Below are 7,283 nucleotides of genomic sequence, written 5' to 3'. Positions count from 1 at the left end.
CAAAAAGCCCTTTACATAAGCTTTGCATAAGCAGGAATGGGGAAGAAGAGACCCCCAAAAACTACTAAGGACCCGGTGATTCCAGCACTGCTCACCCTGGACTCCTACCTTACAAAGGAGACGCCAGGGGAGTGGGAACAAGAGAAGGCACAGGCAGCAGGAGCGCCACAAAGCACTTACCCCGGGACAGCCGCGATGGAGGATTGTGCAGGAGGGACGGAGCGGGGATTACCCACCCGCGCCGCGGACGGAGGAGGAGGAGGAGATCAGGAGCCGGTGGATCCCGGCGGGAGCGGGCCTTCCCTCGTGGGCAAGATGGCGGCGGAGGTGGCGCAGGCGGCGTGCAGCAACTCACCAGCACAGAGGCACGAGCCGGAGCATCGCCAGGCAAGTGACGCTGCATGTCTCCGGAATGCCAGCCCAGGTGAGACGTGTGTGTTCCCCCCTGACGCGAGCACCGGTGATTTAGAGGAGATGGAGGTGATTATGCCGCCCCTCCCCCCCATAGAACTGTTGGAGCGTGGCGGTGGCTGGAGCCCGGCTGCCCACACAGACAGCGTGCAAAGGGGGTTGGAGCAGGCAGAATGGGCATATGAGGACATGGAGCTGAGAAGTGATGGCCCTGAGGAAACAAGAGATGAGGAAAGGAGCGACGGGGAGACTCTGGGGGAAAACTTGGAGCATGATAGGTCAGACCTGCAGCCTGCTGGAACCCCCCAGCTCCCAGGGGATAAAGTAAATATAACAACAAATGACATGCTCTCCCCATCGGGACCTCCAACATTACTAAATGAGGCCCTTACACCCAGACCTCAAAGAGCCCATAAACCACCCAGGGACATAGGGCTCCGGAACCCGGGCCCCGCGGCTCGATGGAGGGGAGACCCTGAGCCACCCCCTGGCCCACCTGCTCTGGAAAGCAACAAAAAAAGGCCCCCAGACAGTATGAAGGCCAGATCACTGACCACACAACCGGAGTGCCCCCCACCAGAATGGTGGGAATTTATCAAACAAGTTCCCACCAAGACAGATTTCCAAACACTCATCTCAGAAGTCAAGGACGCCTGCAAATCTGAAATAGCAGCAGTCCGAAAAGACGTTCTTTCCATCTCCAAACGAATAAACCAACTGGAGAATGAACATGGTGAAGCTAGAACAACCATCCGCCACCTCCAATCCCAAACCTCCTCTCAGGCTGACGTCATAAGAGAGTTACAGCGCCATGTTGAAGATCTGGATAACAGAGGCAGGCGACATAACATACGGGTCAGGGGCGTGCCTGAGGTCCAATCAAAGGAAGACGTCACCACAATCTTGCAAACCATATTTAATTCGCTCCTCCAATGGCCCCCAGACAACCCAATACCCATGGACAGAGCGCATAGAGCTCTCCGCCCCAAAAATCTAAAGGGGAACCCAAGAGACATTATATGTCACATCATTGACTTTCAACTTAAAGAAGAAATAATGCTCAAAGCCCGACCGCCAAAACAAGTGATGTACCAGGGCACCAAGATCCAGCTTTTTCAAGACCTATCGTGGATAACATTACAACAACGGAGGGCTCTCCGCCCTCTACTGTCATCCTTGCAGGCTCATAAGGTTCTTTATAGATGGGGGTTCCCGTTTAGCCTCACTGCACGGCGTGGAGAAGCGTCGGCCACCCTTCGGGCTCCTGCAGACCTGGAATCTTTTTGTCGGGTTTTTGATCTTCCTGTCCCAGACTTACCAGACTGGACTCTGCCTCAACAGATGCCGCTGCTTCCTCCGACGTGGCAACCAACGACCTCACCCCGCAAACGGCGGCCTGGGAGTTCAAGAGAAAAGGGCCCTACTTGACAGTGCCCTCCTGCACATTTATGGCTACTTATAGTCTTCAATTGGGGTTGATGGGCTCATTTTTATAGTTTTTTCGGTGATTTTTTGCCTTACTTTTGGGGGGAGGAATGTCTCCCCATTCTGGAATCCTGGGGGAGGGCGGGGACCCGAGGGACTGTTCTGTGGAGTTTCACCACTCACCCACTAGCAGAGTTTGACTAGTATAGTCGCACGTTGGTTTACTGTGCAGGTTGTACTTAGTGTGTCAGTTTCTATTTAGAGTGAATGCAAGTCGGCTCTGATACTGGGATAGTGGACGAGTGGTGTCGTTTACCATACAGCTATCTCATAACTGAAAAGTTTCTATTTTTTCTGTCGAATATAGTTATGTTTTTTTCTGTTTTTCTATGTCTATCTTCTACCTACAGGTATGCGTCTCACCAAATGCAGAGGGGTTCATGGAGTGCAGTTCTTACACACACCAAGTCGAGGTACCGGGCACTAGCCTTTACATTAGAGTATGCTGAGATTTTGGGATGGCTAGGTTAATGAGCCTTAATGTTAAGGGGCTGAATTCTGATGTAAAGAGGAGGCTGGTCCTCCAAGAGATGCGAAAATCAAAGGCGGAGGTGGTGTTTCTGCAGGAGACGCACTTCACAGAGAAAAGTTCCTTTAACTTTGCCCGCCACTGGTTTCCCCAATCCTTCTCAGCCACAACCACAAAGAAGAAGGCAGGGGTGGCAATACTGATCTCTCGCACCTGCCCACTCCAAGTAAGTGGGAAGCAGATCCCTCGGGTCGCTTTTTGATCATCCAAGGTACTCTAAATGGAATACCACTAATTTTGTGTAACCTGTATGCACCAAACTCTAACCAGCTTAGATTTATTTCTTCAACATTGTCACGCCTCCCGAGGGACCGTGGGACCATCCACATCATAGGAGGAGACTTTAATACGGTATTCTCAGACAAGGCTGATAGAATGCTTGCACCTTCACATTCGGCAGGCTCACATAGATCACCACATCTATCCACTGGGTTCCGCAAATTGATCCGCAAACATCAATTATTTGATCTTTGGAGAATCGATAACCCGACGGCGAGACAATATACCTTCTTCTCACATCCCCATAAATCGCATAGCCGAATAGATTACTTTTTGGGCAATATCCTTACACTTAGAGCACTCCAACATGCACAAATTGGCAGTATCACTTGGTCGGACCACGCTCCTGTGTTGATATCTCTTAATCTGACAACCCCTCTCCTGAAACGCACCCATTGGAGACTGAACGAATCCCTACTCACTAACATCACATCTCGAGAATCTCTTCGTAAAGTCATACAGAACTACTTTTCAGAAAATTCTCAGTCCCTCCCATCTTTCCCATTAATATGGGAGGCCCACAAAGCAGTAGTTAGAGGGGAATGCATAGCCCTGTCTTCTAAACTCAAAAAAGATTCACAACAGCGGTACCGTCAGTGCGAAAGGGACCTCCGCACAGCAGAGAATCAGCTTCAAACTCACCCCACTAAAACTCGCCTGAAAAAAGTGATAGACTTGAGAACTAAACTGAAAGAGATCTCACATGGAAACATAGAAAGACTCCTGCGTTACTCCCGCCAGAAATACTATGAATACGGTAATAAGCCCCATACGATGCTAGCTAGAAAGCTTAGAGACCAAGCGATAACTAGTGCCCCATGCGCAATAAAAGATACTGCAGGCACCCCTCACTATGACCCCACGAAAATAGCTCAACTTTTCCACACATACTATACGTCGCTGTATTTTATCCCCCCGCGGTTACCAATGACACACCCGAATAGAACAAAAATATTAAATGACTATTTGACTGAATGTCACCTCCCAAAACTGTCTCAGGAGGCATTGGAGGACCTTAATCGGAGGGTGGAGCCAGAGGAAATTCATCAAATCATTAAGGACTTACCAGGCCACAAAGCCCCGGGTCCTGACGGGTTTACCTATCTATATTATAAGACCTTTGAGGGGGAGCTGTCCACCCATCTAACACACCTTTTTAACCTTTTCATGGAGGGTGACGCCATGCCAAACACATTCCTACACTCATACATAACTGTTATTCCTAAAACAGGAAAAGATCCTTTGGAGTGTGCGAGTTACCGTCCTATTAGCCTTCTAAACTCGGATCTTAAGATATTCACTAAACTACTGGCTGACCATCTAAACAATTGGCTCCCACATCTGATCCATAAGGATCAGGTTGGTTTTGTCTGTTATCGCTAGGCAGGAGACAACACTCGAAGGATTTTGAATTTGGTGGACGTGGTGAATAAGGGGGGAATTGAAGCACTGCTTGTGGGGCTAGATGCGGAGAAGGCTTTCGACAGGCTGGACTGGTCCTTCATGTTCTCTGTTTTGGACCATTTCGGCCTGTCGGGGCCATTTGTTTCGGCGCTCAGGGGATTGTATTCTTCTCCTGCGGCAACAATCCGCCTCCCCAATGCACATTCGGGGCCCCTCCCTATCAGAAACGGAACTAGGCAGGGATGCCCGTTGTCCCCCCTGCTTTACGTTCTTAGCATTGAACCACTGGCGGCGCATATCAGACATAACCCAGATATTATGGGGATCAAAGTGCGAGAGAAATCCTTCAAAATAGCCTTATTTGCGGATGATGTTCTGCAGTCTCTGACCAACCCTGTGATCTCCCTACCAAATCTCCACAAGGTAATAGCCCAATACGCTAGGCTTTCGGGATATAAACTTAATTCCGACAAAACTGAGGCCTTACCGCTCAACATTCCGGAGGCTAAATTACAGTCCCTTAAACAAAATTTTAAGTACTCTTGGCGCACAGACTCTCTGCGATATCTCGGAGTCAAGATAACTTCTAATTACAAGACAATATATCAGGCAAATTTCCCACCCTTGATACGAGAAGTTGAAAATAGTCTAAAGAAATAGTCTTCCCTGCAGATCTCTTTTCTAGGTAAAATTGCCACAATTAAAATGTCAATCATTCCTAAATTCCTATACTTGTTTGAAACTCTCCCAGTACGAGTACCCCTAGGAGTGCTAAAAAAGGTTCAATCATCGCTCTTGCGTTTTATTTGGCACTCGGGACGACATCGAATCCCAGATTCGGTCCTATATGCACCACGCACTAAGGGAGGCTTGTCCTGCCCGAATATTACACTCTATTACTATGCTTCACACCTACGTTGCCTGGCCTCCTGGACGACTTTACCAGCCTTCAATAAATGGACAGAAATAGAGAAGCTTTGGATGGCTCCTTTTCATCCAAGCTCTCTAATCTGGGGCCGACCTGTCGAAACCCCCTCTAGAGATCTCTTGGGCCCAATGGCATTCACAAGAGACTTATGGCGACAGTGTAGGATGAAGTTCCAGTTGGCATCACAGAGGCAGGTCTCTATTGCTTTCGGGATATAGTTAATCCAACCACATTAAAACTCAAGCCATTTTCGGACTTGCGACACCAATATAAACTACCCTTCCATCTATACTTCTCGTATCAACAAATATCACACTTATATGCGGATGTTATGGGACAGAGGGAGGTAGGCCGCCCCTCGGCATTTGAGACTCTCTGCTCAGGCCGGTCCTCGACCAGGGGACTAATCTCAGCCATTTATGCAATACTGGTGGCGGGCAATCCCTCGGACACAGTGAAGCACACATATATGAGGAGATGGGAGGGCTGGGTGGGGAGACCGCTGTCGGAGGCACTCTGGTCGGTCATATGGGCGAGGACATTCAGGTCCTCAATTAGTACTCTCTATAAGGAAAACCAAGTTAAAGTCCTTATGACATGGTACCATACCCCGGAGCTACTGCATAAGTTTAACCGTGCTTGCCCAGATGTCTGTTGGAGATGTGGGCTCAGCGGGGCATCCTTATATCATATATTTTGGACATGCCCAGCCATAGAAGGTTTCTGGGGGGAGGTGGAAACCCTGATAGGCAGATTGGTCGGTAAAAACATAAGCAGGGATCCGGTGGTCTACCTGTTGAATGCCCTCCCATCGTTTCTAAGTAAGCCAGAGATAAAATTGCTGCTTCATATCCTCACAGCTGCCAAGTGCTTGGTGTCATTGTTCTGGAAAAGAGTGGCGCCTCCGTCTGTCTCAGATCTGTATGCTCGAATAATAGATGTCAGAAATATGGAGAGATTAACGGCCCAGCTTCATAACACAATGGATGGGTTTATAACAACTTGGTCTTTGTGGGACACTTTTGTGAATTCATACCAGATATAGGGTAGTGAAGGTCTCTATTGTATTGGATGTTTTTGCACTATATATTAACGGGATCTGAGAATTTGCTATTGAGACCTCCAGGTTGGGCTCTGACCTCTATCTTCTCTTACTCTTATATGGGATAACAAACTGTTTACTTTCCATTTTTCTTCTGATATGCCCCTATTGCATTGTATTTGACTGCATGCCTGAGAATTATTTCTGATACCTGTGTATTTGTCTTAATTTTTGGATGTAAAATATGTTAAAAAATCTTCTCAAAATAAAAAGTTGAAGAAAAAAAAAAGGACCTAGAACCCCACGTAGACCTATAGGTGATTAATTTATCGTCACAAGTCCTGAATGAAGTAGAAATGTTGGTACTATCCAAAGGTTTGTCCCTATTCCCACATCGGATTTTGATGTGTTTGTATAAAAGATGTTGTTTGTCCACAACTTGAGGTGGCGTAAACATTTTCTCAAGCAGGGTAGGGTTCTTAGTCAAGAACTCGGTATCTCTATGGATATATTACCTGATCTTAGACTTCTCAACAGCCTGAGAGTGACAATATCAGCCTCGGCAAGGGTTCATTTACTAAATTGAAAAACAAGGGTAAATACATGTGTGCCGCCACCGTGCCAGCAGCTGGCGCTGCTCGGATCCGGACCCGCTGCGTGGCTCGAGGGATCCTCCAGACCCAGGGGTCACGTGGACACGCCGAATGAAAAGGGGGACGTAGTTGTACGGCCTTGACCGTATTTGATTCGTGACACCACCCACGGTGTGTGGTGAAGTGGGACACCACCGCTGCTGTTGTGGGATACCGGGGGAGATGTAATGGCAGCTGGATGTTAACCCCTCCGTGGGTAGGGATGGTTGCCCTGGGGCCCAGTATCTCTGTGCAGGGGATGGCGATGGCAGGGGTCTGTGAGCCCGAACGTAGCAGGGGATGTTTGGTCACTCACCGCCGTCTCTTCCTCTGCACTGGTTGTGGTTGTGTGTTTGGACTTCCCGGTATGGAACACGGGAGTCCGCTCCTGGCTTGCTGTGTGCCTGAGGAGCCATGCCCACTGACGCTGCCCCGTGGGATCTATGGGCCCTGGTAGTTGCCCTATCCCTATCTGTGGGTGGTTGTCTGCTTTTGGGACTTTGGTTGGGACAGGACCTGTAATCCTGCCCTCAATCGGTTGATTAGCTAGGCCGTTGGTTCCGGTCCTGGCTT

This window comes from Anomaloglossus baeobatrachus, chromosome 3 (genome assembly GCF_048569485.1).
Source record: "Anomaloglossus baeobatrachus isolate aAnoBae1 chromosome 3, aAnoBae1.hap1, whole genome shotgun sequence".
Taxonomy (NCBI): domain Eukaryota; kingdom Metazoa; phylum Chordata; class Amphibia; order Anura; family Aromobatidae; genus Anomaloglossus; species Anomaloglossus baeobatrachus.
This window is presented reverse-complemented; position numbering follows the sequence as displayed.